The 16,686-nt window shown below is 50.5% G+C and overlaps 1 protein-coding gene across 1 annotated transcript in view; it reads left to right on the top strand.

The window, feature by feature from the left end:
• Nucleotides 1–3,454: 3,454 nt before the first annotated feature.
• LOC143767732 (uncharacterized) overlaps nt 3,455–16,686 on the top strand; it is a 99,379-nt gene continuing 86,147 nt past the window's right edge. The window contains exon 1 of the mRNA XM_077256227.1: nt 3,455–3,619. The gene's annotated coding sequence lies outside the window, so the exon portion shown is untranslated. The remainder of the gene's footprint in view (nt 3,620–16,686) is intronic.

Here is a 16,686-nt window from a genome sequence, read left to right as displayed (position 1 = left end):
CGCTCGGATCCCCCGTTCTCCCCTCTCTGTTGTCCCGATGCAGCAGCTCTTCCTGTGCTCAGTGGTCACGGGCCACCGCTCATTAAGGTAATGAATATGCGCTTGATGCCTATGAGAGTGGAGACGCGTGCATATCCATTACCTTAATGAGCGGTACCACATGACCGCTCAGCACAGGGGAGCTGCCGGCGTCGGGATAACCGAGATGCAGCGCCGTTCAGCAAGGGCCCGAGGAGGGTGTGTATGATGTCACAACTGCCGGCTCCTGCCGTTGCTCTGCCGCTCCCTCGCCAGCTTTTTGGACAAAGACTTGTGTATAAGCCGAGGGGGGTGTTTTCAGGACAAACAATGTGCTGAAAATCTTGGCTTATACCCGAGTATATACGGTACCTTACCGGCCACAGTGGAGCACGGTCATAGGGTAGCTGCAGGCTGGGATGAGGGGTGTTCCGATGTGCAGCACGCCGCTGCTGGGGTCTCCGGTGCTGTTGCGACGGTCTGCGGTTCTGCTGCGGGGGTCTCCGGTGCTTCTGCGGGGACCTGCTGGGGCTCTGTTGACATTTTGTAAGAGGTCAGAGGCCCCGCAGTTCCATGGTTTCCTATGCAGTGGACTCCGAGAAAATGGCTGCCGGGGACGGCGCATGCGCAGATGGAGATCTCGGCACCAAGATCTCAGGAGATGAGATCTCGGCGCTGAAATCTCATCTCCTAGATCTTGGTGCCGAGATCTCAATCTGCGCATGCGCCACCCCCTGGCAGCCATTTTCCCAGAGTCCACCGCATAGGAAACCATGGAACTACGGGGGCTCTGGCCTTTCACAAAATGTTGGAAGAGTCCCGGCAGCAGCACTAGAGACCCCCGCAGCAGCATCGGAGGCACCCACAGTGGTGTGCCAAACATTGGAAACCCCCCATCCCGACCTGCGCCACTTCTGTCTCCTCCAGCAGCGACCCTGGGATCCCGCTTCACCGCAGCCTACACCCCCGGTAAGCAATAAGATGCATGGATTATAAGAAGCACCATTTTATAATCTGAAAAATACGGTATATCTTGGCTTAGAAAGTCCTGTCCAACCATGACAATAGCTACTTCGTTGACACTGGGAGAACTAAATCTCCTTCTGCGCTCACCAACCGGAGTCTTGTCTGCTCTTATTACACCCTGATATTCCGCACTTGGCATTCTTTTTCTAAGTCTGTTTTATAAAGGTTTACTAACTGATTGTGTTGATGGAAAAATCATTGCAAATTCAAAACAATGTCTTTTTGTGTCTCAGGTATAACTTCACAACGTCTATCAGCTTGTATCTGTTCATCTCCCAAACAGTAAATTTGTAAAAATGCTGGGTCTTGATTTACTACAGGAAGCATCAAACCTATTTTGTGATGTACCGTAAATACTCAAGCATAAGCCGACCCGAGTATAAGCCGAGACCCCTAATTTTACCACAAAAAACTGGGAAAACGTAATGACTCGAGTATAAGCCTAGGGTGAAAAATGCAGCAGCTACTGGTAAATTTCAAAAATAAAAATAGACACCAATAAAAGTAAAATTAATTGAGACATCAGTAGGTTGTGTTTTTGAATATCCATATTGAATCAGAAGCCCCATATAATGCTCCATAAAGTTCATGATGGGCCCCATAAGATGCTCCATAATAAAATATACCCCATATAATGCTCCATAAAGTTTATGATGAGCCCCATAAGATGCTTCATGCAAAAATATGCCCTATATAATGCTGCACAAAGGTTGATTATGGCCCCATAAGATGCTCCATAGAAACATTTGCCCCATATAATGCTGCACAAAAGTTGATTATGGCCCCATAAGATGCTCCATAGAAACATTTGCCCCATATAATGCTGCATAAAGGTTGATTAATGCCCCATAAGATGCTCCATAGAAACATTTACCTCATATAATGCTGCATAAAGGTTGATTATGGCCCCATAAGATGCTCTATAGAAACAATTGCATCATATGCTGCTGCTGCGATAAAAAAATAACTGACATACTAACCTCTTGTCCTGAGCAGGCGGGGACACCCTCACTTGTGATATTCACCTGTCCTCGTTCCACCGCCGCATGCCACTCCGTCTTTCGGCTCTCTACAGTGACTGTTCAGGCAGAGGGTGGCGCACACACTAACCACGTCATCGCGCCCTCTGACCTGAACGTCACAGCCAGTGGACGCGGAAGACTCATCCCGGCGGTGGAACGGGGACAGGTGAATATCGGAATGCTCACCCTCCCCCGTTATACTCACCTGCTCCCGGTGCGGTCGCTGGCAGCTTCTCACTGACAGATGTTCTCCAGGTGTCGGCATCTTCTTCCTATGTTCAGCGGTCACATCGTACCACTCATTAAAGTAATGAACATGTCCTCCACCCTTATACATCGCAGCCATATTCATTACTTTAATGAGCGGCACCACGTGACCGCTGAACATAGGAAGAAGCTGCCGGCGCCTGGAGAAGCAAAGACATACAGAGACGTGCCGGGAGCAGGTGAGTATGATGTGACAGCTGCCGCTCCCCCTCCCCCGCCAACCCACTAGGACAATGACTCGAGTATAAGCCGAGAGGGGCACTTTCAGCCTAAAATAATGGGCTGAAAATCTCAGCTTATACTCGAGTATACACTGCTTGCAGAATTATTAGTCAAGTTGTATTTTAGAGGATTATTTTTATTATTGATCAACAACTATGTTCTCATTCAACCCAAAAGACTCGTAAATATCAAAGCTTAATATTTTTGGAAGTTGGAGTGGGTTATTTTTAAATTTTGCTATCTTAGGAGGATATCTGTATGTGCAGGTAACTATTACTGTGCAGAATTATTAGGCAACTTAATAAAAAACAAATATATTCCAATCTCACTTGTTTATTTTCTCCAGGTAAACCAATATAACTGCACAAAATTTAGAAATAAACATTTCTAACATGCAAAAACAAAACCCCCAAAATTAGTGACCAATATAGCCACCTTTCTTTATGATGACACTAACAGCCTTCCATCCATAGATTCTGTCAGTGGCTTGATCTGTTTATGATCAACATTGTGTGCAGCAGCCACCACAGCCTCACAGACACTGTTCCGAGAGGTGGACTGTTTTCCCTCCCTGTAGATCCCACATTTTATGAGGGACCACAGGTTCTCTATGGGGTTCAGACAGGGCCGCCATCAGGGCATTACAGCCATTACTACAGTATGGGGCCCAGAGGTCAGAGGCAAAAAGGGGGGCCCAAACACAAACACGCTGGCAGCTCACTCCACTCGGGCCCCTCTCTTTGTTTCTGTTCATCGGGCCCCTGGACATTTTGTTCTATTCTGCCAAACTCCCGATGCATAACAACACTGTGGTGATTTAAAGATAAACCTACAGTGTTGTTAACGCATCGGACAGATGAAAATGGGCGCTGTACCTTTAAGTTGCGGCCGGCCGGGGTGCATCATTGTCCTGAGTCACACTGCTCGTGATTGCACTTCCTCATTCCAAGCAGAGCAGCGTGCGATGTGCCAGGTGTCGGTGGGCGGACAAAGTAGGCTGAGGAGGACGCGGCGGGCAGTCAGGCAGAGTAACGTGAGGAGACTGCATCCTGTCTCTGAGTCTGGTGAGCAGAAGAGGCTTCAGGTGGCTGCGCCTGGCAGCGTGTGGCTGATGAGGGAAGGCGAGTGGTGACTGGGGGCTGCGTCCAACAGGGTTCAGGGGAAGGATAGTGGGAACTGCCAGCCCCCACTAGCCTCCCCCCTGGACCCTGCAGCCCCCACTAGCCTCCCCCTGTGACCTGCAGCCTCGAGTCCTCACTAGCCTCCCCCTGGGACCTGCAGCCCCGAGTCCTCACTAGCCTCCCCCTGGGCCCTGCAGCCCCCAGTCCCCACTAGTCTCCCCCTTGGGCCCTGCAGCCCCCACTAGCCTCCCCCTGGGCCCTGAAGCCCCCATTAGTCTCCCCCCTGGGCCCTGCAGCCCCCACTAGCCTCCCCCTGGGCCCTGTATCCCCCAGTCCTCACTAGCCTCCCCCTGGGCCCTGCAGCCCCCCAGTCCCCACTAGCCCCCCTGGACCCTGCAGTCCCCACTAGCCTCCCCCCTGGGCCCTGCAGCTCCCAGTCCCCACTAGCCTCCCCTGGACCCTGTAGCCCCCACTAGCCTCCCCCCTGGGCCCTGCAGCCCCCAGTCCCCACTAGGCTCCTCATGGTCCCTGCAGCCCCCACTAGCCTCCCCCCTGGGCCCTGCAGCCCCAGTCCCCACTAGCCTCCCCTGGACCCTGCAGTCCCCACTAGCCTCCCCCCTGGACCCTGCAGCCCCCACTAGTCTCCCCCTGGGCCCTGTTGGGGCCGCATCCAACAGGGTGAGGGGAGGCTAGTAGGGGATGGGTGCTAAGGGGAGTATGCATCCAGCAGGTGGAGATTGCTAGGGTGAGTCTGCGTTCTGCAGGTGGAATCTGCTGCGGGGAGGCTGAGGGGAGAGCGAGGTCAACCAAGGCTAGTCGAAGATTGCGTTTCAAGAGGGTGCCAACCTTTGCGAACGGGTAGCAAACAAGAATAGTTGACAAGTGTAAAGAGTTGTGGAATTAATGGTGCTATAAAAGTGAGTAAAATAATAATAATAATAATAAGAAATAATAATTATTTTATTTATATAGCGCCAACATATTCCGCAGCGCTTTACAAATTTATAGGGGGATTTGTACAGACAATAGACATTACAGCATAACAGAAATCACAGTTCAAAACAGATACCAGGAGGAATGAGGGCCCTGCTCGCAAGTTTACAGACTATGAGGAAAAGGGGAGACACGAGAGGTGGATGGTAACAATTGCTTTCGTTGTTTGGACCAGCCATAGTGTAAGGCTCGGGTGTTCATGTAAAGCTGCATGAACTAGTTAACAGCCTAAGTGTGTAGCAGTACAGACACAGAGGCTATTAACTGCATGAGGTGTATGAGAACATGATGAGAGGAACCTGATTATGGTTTAAGATTTGTGAATGGGCCACCAAGGAATAGTTAGGTAAAGGTCCTCGCCCCTCTGTATCAGTCTGTCATTGTTAGTTTACTGTAAGTGATATCTGTAATTTGCATGTAACCCCTTGTCATGTACAGCACCATGGAATCAATGGTGCTATATAAATAAATAATAATAATGCATTGAGGCGGTAGGCCAGTCTGAACAAATGCGTTTTTAGGGCACGCTTAAAACTGTGGGGATTAATTGTATTAACCAGGGTAGTAAATAAATGGGGTGATCACTCCTTTACTGTTGACTACTTTTTATTTTTTATATGATCACTTTGAGTTAAGTTTTGAGGTGTATTTATGTTCTAGAATTTATAGATTTTTAATGAATACCAATAAAGATTTTTTTTAGTTTTGCATAATTGGTGATTATATATGCAACTAGCTGAATAGCCCGGCTTTGCCTGGGCATAGTAAACATCTGTGGTTAATTATAGCACCTCACTTCTCTTATTTTCCCATCACGCCTCACATTTCCCCCCTCACATCTCTCATTTTCCCCCTCACTCCTCTTATTTTCCCCCTCACTCCTCTCATTCCCCCCTAACACTTGTCATTTTGACCTCACATCTGTCATTTTCTGATCACTCCACTATTTTCCCTCACTCCTCTCATTTTGCACTCACACCTTTTCATTTTCACCTCACACCCCTCATTTTCACCTCATACCTCTCATTTTCCACTTAGTATATACATGTTTGTCATCTCCCTTATATATAGTATACACCTGTATGTCATCTCCTGTATATAGTATATACGTGTATGTCATCTCCCCTGTAAATAGTATATACCTGCTGTATGTCATCTCCTCCTATATATAGTATATACCTGTATGTCATCTCCTGTATATAGTATATACCTGCTGTATGCCATTTCCTCCTCTATACACCTATGTGTCATCTCCTCTTTTATATAGTATATACCTGTATGTCATCTCCTCCTGTATATAGTATATACCTGTAAGTCATCTCCTCCTGTATATAGTATATACCTGTGTGTCATCTCCTCCTGTGTATAGTATATACCTGTAAGTCATCTGCTCCTGTATATAGTATATCTGTGTGTCTGCTCCTGTATATAGTATATCTGTGTGTCATCTCCTGTATATAGTATATACCAGTGTGTCATCTCCTCCTGTATATAGTATATACCTGTATGTCATCTCCCCTGTATATAGTATATACCTGTGTCATCTCCCCTGTATATAGTATATATGTGTGTGTCATCTGCCCTGTATATAGTATATACGTGTGTCATCTCCTCCTGTATATAGTATATATCTGTGTGTCATCTCCCCTGTATATACCTGTGTCATCTCCCCTGTATATAGTATGTACCTGTATGTCATCTCCCCTGTATATAGTATATATTTGTATGCCTTCTCCTTCTGTATTAGACCGCTTTCACACGTTATTTGGTCAGTATTTTTACCTCAGTATTTGTAAGCTAAATTGGCAGCCTGATAAATCCCCAGCCAACAGGAAGCCCTCCCCCTGGCAGTATATATTAGCTCACACATACACATAATAGACAGGTCATGTGACTGACAGCTGCCGTATTTCCTATATGGTACATTTGTTGCTCTTGTAGTTTGTCTGCTTATTAATCAGATTTTTATTTTGAAGGGTAATACCAGACTTGTCTGTGTTTTAGGGCGAGTTTCATGTGTCAAGTTGTGTGTGTTGAGTTGCATGTGGCTACATGCATGTAGCGACTTTTGTTAGGTGAGTTTTGTGTGGCGACATGCATGTAGCAACTTTTTGTGTGTCGAATTGCATGTGACAGGTTAGTGTAGAAAGTTGTGTGCAGCAAGTTTTGCGCATGGTGAGTTTTGCACGTGGCGAGTTTTATGTGTAGTGCGTTTGGAGTATGTGCAAGTTTTGTGTGAGGCAACTTTTGCATGTGTTGCAACTTTTGTGCATGTGGCAAGTTTTCCGTGTGTGCAAGTTTTGCGTGTGGCGAGTTTTCCATGAGGTGAGTTTTGCATGTGGTGAGTTTTGCGCGTAGCGAGTTTTGAGCGGCGACTTATGTTTTTCAACTTTTATGTGGCGAGGTTGGTGTATGTGTGGTGAAATGAGTGCTGAGGGTGGTATATGTGTTCAAGCATGTGGTAGTGTGTGGCTGATTTTGTGTGTGTGTTCATATCCCCGTGTGTGGTGAGTATCCCATGTCGGGGCCCCACCTTAGCAACTGTACGGTATATACTCTTTGGCGCCATCGCTCTCATTCTTTAAGTCCCCCTTGTTCACATCTGGCAGCTGTCAATTTGCCTCCAACACTTTTCCTTTCACTTTTTCCCCATTATGTAGATAGGGACAAAATTGTTTGGTGAATTGGAACGCGCGGGGTTAAAATTTCGCCTCACAACATAGCCTATGACACTATTGGGGTCCAGATGTGTGACTGTGCAAAATTTTGTGGCTGTAGCTGCGACCGTGCAGATGCCAATCCCGGACACACACACACACACATACACACACATACACACACATACATACACATACATACACATACATGCACACACACACATTCAGCTTTATATATTAGATAATATACACTGTTTCCATTTATTTGGTGGGCAGGCTGAGGCGACCATTAGATTCTTCTTGACTGGGTAGTGGGTGCGGTGGCAACATCGGCTGTGTGAGTAAATAACAAGTCCATGTATTTGTTTGTCCACCATTTCAGTTTTATTGCTGCAATTGTTGATGCAAGTGAGTATATATGACTGGGAAGCATCTTTATTATTATGGCAGTGTAATTTTGAAAGGGGGAAATCGGTCTGCGCTCACACAGCAGTGCATGGACTGGGCAGCCGGTCCATGCACTGCACTCCAGGTGCAGACCGATATTCACCAGCGGTTCCTCTAGTCAGATTTCTCTAGTTAGATCAAGAGTCTACCTTGTCGTGGTGGTGGAGCGCCCCCACACCGCCGCAGGGCCGAGGGGCACCCGGAGCCGGGCCTCTGAGTCTCTGCTCTGGGGTTGTCACGGTAGCTAGACCCGGTCCGTGGCCCTGCCGGTCAGTGGGGGACGTCCGGTGCAATGAGTGATGATGGTGGTGCAGTTGTGGGGTGCAGGTCGCGGTAAATAACGAGGACACCAGGTTGCAGTCTCTTCACCTCTTTACTGAAGGTTTTAGAGTCCTCAGTCCAGAGCGCTGTTAACAGGGCTGTCAGAGACCGGCCGGTCCGAAGGCACATCAGGAGTTCTCTTTACAGGTGGGAATCAGTGTCTACCTTCTAGCGCTGGGTGTTGTAGTTCTTCCCTGCTGAGCTCCCGGGATAGTCCTCACAACTGTTTCTGTCTGTCTCTGATGTTCGTTCTCTCCGTCCTCCAGGTGATATGGTAGGACGCACCCGTATGACGGGGTAGGCCTGGAGTTCTTCCAGGACCCTAGAGTCGCCCCTCTCCCACAGCTGCCTCCGTTGTCTGCTTAGGTGTTAAGTGAGACAGCCAACCTGTAATTGGCTGTCCGGCCGTGGTTTGCAGTGTACTTAAAGTCTCTTACTTACTCGGCGTTCCGGCCACCGACTCTTTGCGCCTCAGAAGGATGTTGCCTCAGTCTAACAGCACGACTCCTTCTGGTCCCAATTCCTCTGTACTGTATTCCCGTTGTGCACTGGTTAGTTCTGCTCTGAGGAGTCTGCCAGGATCCCATCCCTGACAGGTCCTCTCACTAGCTCTTCCCAGCTACTTCTCCCTGTCTTCCTGTCCAACCCCCAGTTTTACCAGAGTGTGAGGAGTGGCCTACTAGATAGGACCACCCCCCCTGGTGGCCGGAGTGTGAAGTGTAGTGAGGTGTTACCTGGTCAGAGAAACTCCTTTAGTGCAATCAGACGTACCATAGCTCCCCATAGTGGCGGAGCCACAGTACTGCAACGACCAGGACTCTGGGGCGCTGCACTCCCCCCCGGTTAAATCCAGTACTCCGGGACTGGGAAAACAAGAACAACAATACATGTTAACAGAAAACACACAAGTTTGTGAAATAGCATAACAATTAAACATAACAGTGCTTCCCTTTACGGGAGGTGAGGATTCTTGAACATTGCGAAAGTTAGGTCATGCACAGTTTATGACTCTCAGTTCAGTGGTTGAAACAGCGGGGACCCCGGGTAAACAAAGGGGTCCCCCTTATGAAAGTTTTTGAGCAATTCACCGTCCATTACTCTATTGTCCATTTAAAACCTGTAACAAAAGATATACACAAAAACATTCTCAACTAAAGAGCAGCCCTTATTAATACCTCCAAGTTTTGTAGCGGAGGGGAGTTTGATTTTGAGTGCTGCGTGTGGACCTTCGCAGCGCAGGGGTTGCTATTGGCCTAACAGGGCCCGCTATGCTTGCTACCGCTGGTGTAGTGCACTGTCTTCTAGCTACACTTCTAGTGAGTCTGGGTAGCACTGGCAGGTTGGGGCTCTCAGAGCTGCTGCTATCAACAGTGGGTACAGCAGATTCACCGATAGCAGAGGGAGGATTTGCCGGTTCAACGGTTGGCATGGCATCATCAGGTAAGGCTCGTTGAGGTAGCGGGGCCGGATGATCTGGTACCACCATTGCTGCTGGTGGGTCCGGCTGTTGAAACATTAGAACAGGCACCACGATGGCTTGATTTTTCTGAGTCCAGGACTGGGGAAAGTCACCAAGGACGGTATGGATCATCTTCTCCTTTTCTACCGGCGGGGAGATTTCTGGGGCCGTGTCCCTCTCTTTCAACTTATCGGGGCAGACCTTAAGGTGATCCCTGGATACCGCTGTCGAGGTCTCCCCTCTGTCCTTGCTAATGAGACAGACCTTCGTGTTGTCGAAATCGGATGGCAGGATGGTATACGGTTCCGCTTCCCATTGGTCATCGAGCTTGTGTAATCTCCTCTTTCGTTTAAGTACTTACTCGCCAGGTGACAGGGGAATCGCAGGAGCGTGTTGGTTGTAGTCCCTTTGTTGTTTCTGCCTAGCCTGGGCGAGACTTCTTTCTACACACTCCTGTACTTCACGGTACCTTCACTGCCTTTCTGCATCCCAATCTGCATCCGGCGAGGTATCTTCGGGTACTAGGACCCCCATGTCCAGATCAACGGGTAACCGACTAGATCTTCCTCGCATCAGGTACGCTGGAGTACAGTTGGTGGAACTTACTGGGATGTGATTGTACATATCCACCAAGTCAGGCAACTTTATCGGCCACAGGTTCCGTTCCTCCACGGGCAAGGTCTTCAATAAATCGATTACCACTTGGTTCATCTTCTCGCACATCCCGTTGGTTTGAGGATGGTACGGCGTGGTTCTGATCTTCTTACACCCGTACAGTTGGCAGAATTCTTGGAACACTTCCGCTTCGAATGCAGGTCCCTGATCGGTCAGTACCTTTTCTGGGTAGCCATGGGGCCTACAAAAGTGCTGCTGGAAGGCCCTGGCGGCAGTCCTGGCCGTTAGATCCTTGACAGGTACAACCACCAAAAACCTGGAGTAGTGGTCCACGATGGTAAGGGCGTAGATATAGCCCGACCGGCTAGGTGTCAGCTTCACATGATCCAGCGCGACCAGTTCGAGCGGCCGTTTGGTGATGATAGGCCGCAGGGGAGCCCGTTGACTGTCACGGTCCTTCCTGCGCAGACTACATGGACCACACTCCCGACACCACTTCTCAATGGTTCTCTTCATGCCAATCCAATAGAACCTCCCTTGGAGTAGCTTTTCTAGCTTCCTCCATCCGAAGTGTCCGGCTCCATCATGGTAGGCTCCCAGAACCATGGGCGCATCTCGCCTTGGCACCACTATCTGCCACACCAATTCATGAGTACGTGGGTCGATGCTCCTCCTGCACAGCTTGCCATCATGGATAAACAGTTTGCTTCTCCCCTTCCACAGCTGTTGGGTTTCTTGTGGATCATCTGGGCCAGGGTGCAACCCTACCTGCGTCAAGAGCTCTTTCACCCGACGGACCGCGGGGTCACCATCCTGAGTTTCTGCCCATCCGTGATGGGGCAGGGGATTCAGCGTGGCATCCGGTTGGTTCTTGTGCCTGTTCTTCACCTGATGAGAGTTCTGAGTGGCTTTGGGGCGATGGAATGCTGGCAGCTCCACCTCTTCAAGTGCCTCCGGGTCTTCTCCCGCTTCTGGCAAATTGGGCATTCGGGACAAGGCATCGGCATTGGCATTCTGGTGTCCCGCCCGGTACTTGATGGTGAAATCGTAGTTGGACAGCCGGGCCATCCACCGCTGTTCCAAGGCCCCGAGTTTGGCAGTATCCAGATGCGTTAGCGGATTGTTGTCCGTGAAGACGGTGAATTTCGCGGAGGCCAGGTAGTGTTTGAACCTCTCTGTCACTGCCCAGACAATGGCAAGGAATTCCAGCTTGAAGGAACTGTAGTTGTCAGGGTTCCTATCCGTGGGACGGAGTTTCCTGCTGGCGTAAGCGATCACTCTTTCTTTGCCTTTCTGGACCTGAGACAGCACAGCTCCTAATCCCACATTGCTGGCATCTGTGTACAGCACAAACGGTTGGTCGTATTCGGGGTAAGCCAGTACCTCTTCTCCCGTCAGTGCTGACTTCAAACAGGTGAAGGATTCCTCCAGCTCCTCGTTTCAGTCAAAGGGGGTGTTCCTCCCCTTGGTCTTCTTTGGTTGGCCCACCAACAGGTTTTGCAAGGGTGTGGCCTTCTTGGTGAAGTCCTTAATGAACCTCCGGTAATAGCCTACCAGCCCGAGGAACTGCCGGACTTCGTGGAGGTCACTGGGCTTTGGCCAGTCCTTGATCACGGTGACCTTGTCGGGGTCTGGGGCCACTCCTTCAGCGCTCACCACATGGCCCAGGTACTGCACTTTAGGTTTCAGCAGGTGACACTTGGACGGTTTCACCTTTAAGCCGAAGTTGGACAAGGCTTCAAACACCTCGGCCAGGTGCTTCAGATGGTCTTCGTAGGTCTTAGAGAAGACAATGACGTCATCCAAATACAGCAGCACAGTTTCAAAGTTCATGTGTCCCAGGCAGCACTCCATCATCCTCTGGAACGTCCCGGGAGCATTGCACAATCCGAAGGGCATGTAGTTGAACTCGCAGAGACCCATTGGTGTCGTGAAGGCCGTCTTCTCTTTGTCCGCCTCCGCTACAGGAACCTGCCAGTACCCACTGGTGGGATCTAAGGTAGAGAAGTAGTTAGCAGATTTTAAGGCAGCCAGAGACTCCTCTATCCTGGGCAAGTGGGTATGCGTCCTTATGTGTAATGCGATTCAACTGCCTGTAATCAACACACATCCTCATTGTACCATCTTTCTTTTTAACAAGGACTAACGGAGCTGCCCAGGGGCTACAGCTGTCTCTCACCACCCCAGCCTCCTTCATTTCCCGCAACATGTCCTTGGCACACTGGTAATGAGTTGGGGGTACAGGGCGATATCTCTCTTTTATGGGTCGGTGATCTCCCGTGGGGATGTGATGTTGGATCCCTTTCACCTGCCCAAAATCTAAGGGGTGTTTGCTGAATACCTGCTCGTACTCGTGTACCACCCTGTAAGCCCCCTGTTTTTGATAGGATGGGGTAGAGTCAGTGCCCACATGCAATTCCCAACACCAGTCTTTCGAGTGCTCTGCAGAACCTTTGTTCTCCGCCACGTTTGACGGGACCAAGGGTTCAGGTGTCTGTATCACACTATTATTGACAGTGAACAGTTTGGCGAGCGTGGTATACTTGGTGAGGTGAACCTCTTCCTCCCCACAATTGAGGACACGTACGGGCACTCTCCCCTGGCGGACGTCAACCACCCCCCGGGCTGTCAGAACAGTAGGCCTATTGTCTGAATATACGGGTTCTACCAAGGCCTGGTAGTCCTTACCCCTGAGGCCTATGGCTGCCTGACACCATATTAACATTTCACTCCTGGGGGGTATCGCGATGGGGTTTGAGTCACTCACAGTGACACGACCAATCTCACCACCAGTCAGCTCTACCTGCTGTCTCTGCATCAGAGCTCTGATTTACTTCTGCAGGGCATGTTGCTCACTGTGGCCAGCGGTTTCTGCCACCTGTTGCAACAAAACAATAACTTCTGCAAGACAATTTTCTATAACATTAGTACCAAGAGTCATCATGGGATTACATTCTCGACGATCAATATCAACAATCACAATCCCTTGGGCTTTCAATTCCACCCGCCCCACCTTGATGGTGACCTCCTTATACCCCACTTGTGGCAACGGCTGACCATTACTGGCTATTATGGTGAAATCATCGTCAGGGCCACGAGTAATATCAGCGTCCTCCCAATACCGTTTATAAAGCACGTAAGGTATAGTCGTCACCTGAGAACCGGTGTCCAGCAAAGTGTTCAAGGGGATTCCATCAATCACTACAGGGAGAACTGGTCGTCCTCCAATATACTTGGTTCTCCAATGCTGCGGGCCTGACCGTCCTACTCCTGGGGGTTGGCCCCTTGCCCCAGGGGTTGCTCGTTTAAAGGACAGTACCTTGCAAGGTGGCCCACCTGGTGACATTGGCAGCAGATGGGTCGTCCGTCCTGATGGAAGCGATCGCTGTCCCGGCCTCTGGTCGGTGGGGTCCTCTTCTGTCGCATCCAGGGGACATCTTCTGGTCTGGAGGCTAGCTGGATCTTTTCCTTGGGGGCCTCCTGTAGGGACTGCACCATCCGGGCTAGGGCAGCAACGCTCTTGGTCAGCTCCTGCATCTGAAGACGGAGTCCTGCAGGGGAGTCGTCCTCGAAGCTCTGGGCGTCGGCCCCCGCGGCAACTGGGGTATCCGATGCCACCTCCTGGTGGTATGTGAGAGCGGGGCGCCTGGATGGTATTGCGCGGCTGGGCTGTCGCTCCTGCAATGCCTGGATAGCTTTATCTTTGAATTGCGCAAAAGTCAAGTCTGGATTTTGCATGGCCAGGAAGTGCAATTGGCCCCGCTGGTGACTGCACAGGAGCCCCTCAATGAACCGTTCCTTCAGGAGTTTATCCTCATCCTGCATGCTGCCGGGGTCATTCTGCTTAATGGCCCGCATCGCCTCCTGGAGATTAAGGGCATAGTCCCGTAAGCTATCCTGCGGCCTCTGTTTGCATCCATAGAAAGTCAGTTTAATTTCTGTAGCAGTGCGAGTATCGAAGGTGGCTTTAAGCTTTGCAAAAATCTGTTGCGCAGTTCCCTTATCCTCGGCGGGCCAGGACTTCAATTCTCTCAGAGCCGCCCCAAAGAGTTGGCCGGTTATCATATGAACCTTCTGAGGCTCTGTCAGGGGATAGAACTCGAGCAGGCTGCAGAGCCCTTCCTTAAAGTCAGTGAATGTATGCGACTCCCCAGAGTATCGTGGGAGCCAGGCCGCTCCGGGCAGGTACGGCATAGAGAAGGGCATTATGGCTTTTGTGTTAGCGGCAGTGTCCGACTGGCTGAGGGGAACAGCGGGTTCTGCGGCAACCGGTGGTGGTATTAGGGCCGCGGCTTCGCCCGCTGCGGGGACCGGAGCTGCCCCTGCGTCCGCGGCTGCGGCCGCCACCTCCTCTCCTCCCGACTCGGACATGGCTGTCCCTTCCTCCCACTAACCTGCTTGAGGTCGGAGTTCCTCTTCCGGGATTGGCACCTTACCGCGCTTTCCGTTCCGCGCTTCTTTTGGCTGGTTCCACCCACGAAGCTAAGGCTCCTCCCTCCGTGCGCGGCAATGGCGAATTTTGGCGGTAAATGGCAATACACAGTCCAAGCACAATAAATCACAGTTCCAAGGCACACATGACCTGATTCTTCAGGCTTAAGTAGATCCTGTTCATGACGCCAAGTTGGAGCGCCCCCACACCGCCGCAGGGCCGAGGGGCACCCGGAGCCGGGCCTCTGAGTCTCTGCTCTGGGGTTGTCACGGTAGCTAGACCCGGTCCGTGGCCCTGCCGGTCAGTGGGGGACGTCCGGTGCAATGAGTGATGATGGTGGTGCAGTTGTGGGGTGCAGGTCGCGGTAAATAACGAGGACACCAGGTTGCAGTCTCTTCACCTCTTTACTGAAGGTTTTAGAGTCCTCAGTCCAGAGCGCTGTTAACAGGGCTGTCAGAGACCGGCCGGTCCGAAGGCACATCAGGAGTTCTCTTTACAGGTGGGAATCAGTGTCTACCTTCTAGCGCTGGGTGTTGTAGTTCTTCCCTGCTGAGCTCCCGGGATAGTCCTCACAACTGTTTCTGTCTGTCTCTGATGTTCGTTCTCTCCGTCCTCCAGGTGATATGGTAGGACGCACCCGTATGACGGGGTAGGCCTGGAGTTCTTCCGGGACCCTAGAGTCACCCCTCTCCCACAGCTGCCTCCGTTGTCTGCTTAGGTGTTAAGTGAGACAGCCAACCTGTAATTGGCTGTCCGGCCGTGGTTTGCAGTGTACTTAAAGTCTCTTACTTGCTCGGCGTTCCGGCCACCGACTGTTTGCGCCTCATAAGGATGTTGCCTCAGTCTAACAGCACGACTCCTTCTGGTCCCAATTCCTCTGTACTGTATTCCCGTTGTGCACTGGTTAGTTCTGCTCTGAGGAGTCTGCCAGGATCCCATCCCTGACAGGTCCTCTCACTAGCTCTTCCCAGCTACTTCTCCCTGTCTTCCTGTCCAACCCCCAGTTTTACCAGAGTGTGAGGAGTGGCCTACTAGATAGGACCACCCCCCCTGGTGGCCGGAGTGTGAAGTGTAGTGAGGTGTTACCTGGTCAGAGAAACTCCTTTAGTGCAATCAGACGTACCATAGCTCCCCATAGTGGCGGAGCCACAGTACTGCAACGACCAGGACTCTGGGGCGCTGCAGTGGCAGTCTTAAAAAATCTTTTGGTCAAAACAAAAGCTGATGGCTATATATGTGATATGGTGTATGTGCGATTGGTGAGGACGTGGTGCAGAAGTGGAGTTTTTCCAAGAGAGGGCAGAGGGACCGTGGAAGTTTTGAAGGGTGGAGGCGGAGCTAGGGTGGAGGCAGAACTGGGGGGTGGAGCCTGGGTGGAGTTTCAAGGGGGCCCCGAAATTTTGACAGTATGGGGCCCTGAAATTCCTAGTGGCAGCCCTGGGTTCAGATCAGGTGAACAAGGGGGCCATATCCTTATGTTTTTCTTCTTTGAGGCCTTTACTAGCCAGCCACTCTGTGGAGTAGTTGGAGGCATCTAATGGAGCATTGTCCTGCATGAAAATCATGTTTTTATTGAACGATACCGACTTCTTCCTGTACCACTGCTTGAAGTTGTCTTCCAGAAACTGGCAGTAGGTCTGGGAGTTGAGCTTCACTCCATCCTCAACCCGAAAAGGTCCCACAAGTTCATCTTTGATAATCCCAGCCCATACCAGTACCCCACCTCTACCTTGCTGGCGTTTGAGTCGGAGTGGAGCTCTCTGCCCTTTACTGATCCAGCCTGTGGCCCATCAAGAGTCACTCTCATTTCATCAGTCCATAAAACCTTTGAAAAGTCAGTCTTAAGATATTTCTTGGCCCAGTCTTGACATTTTATCTTATGTTTCTTGTTCAAAGGTGGTCGTTTTTCAGCCTTCCTTACCTTGGTCATGTCCCTGAGTATTGCACACCTTGTGCTTTTTGTTACTCCAGTAACGTTGCAGCTCAGAAATATGGCACAACTGGTGGCAAATGGCATCTTGGCAGCTTCACGCTTGATTTTCCTCAATTCATGGCCAGTCATTTTGCGCCTTTTTTGCCCAACACG

Source organism: Ranitomeya variabilis, chromosome 4, assembly GCF_051348905.1.
Source record: "Ranitomeya variabilis isolate aRanVar5 chromosome 4, aRanVar5.hap1, whole genome shotgun sequence".
Classification (NCBI taxonomy): Eukaryota; Metazoa; Chordata; class Amphibia; order Anura; family Dendrobatidae; genus Ranitomeya; species Ranitomeya variabilis.
Note: the sequence above shows the minus strand (reverse complement) of the source record. Positions and strands in the feature narration are given on the sequence as shown.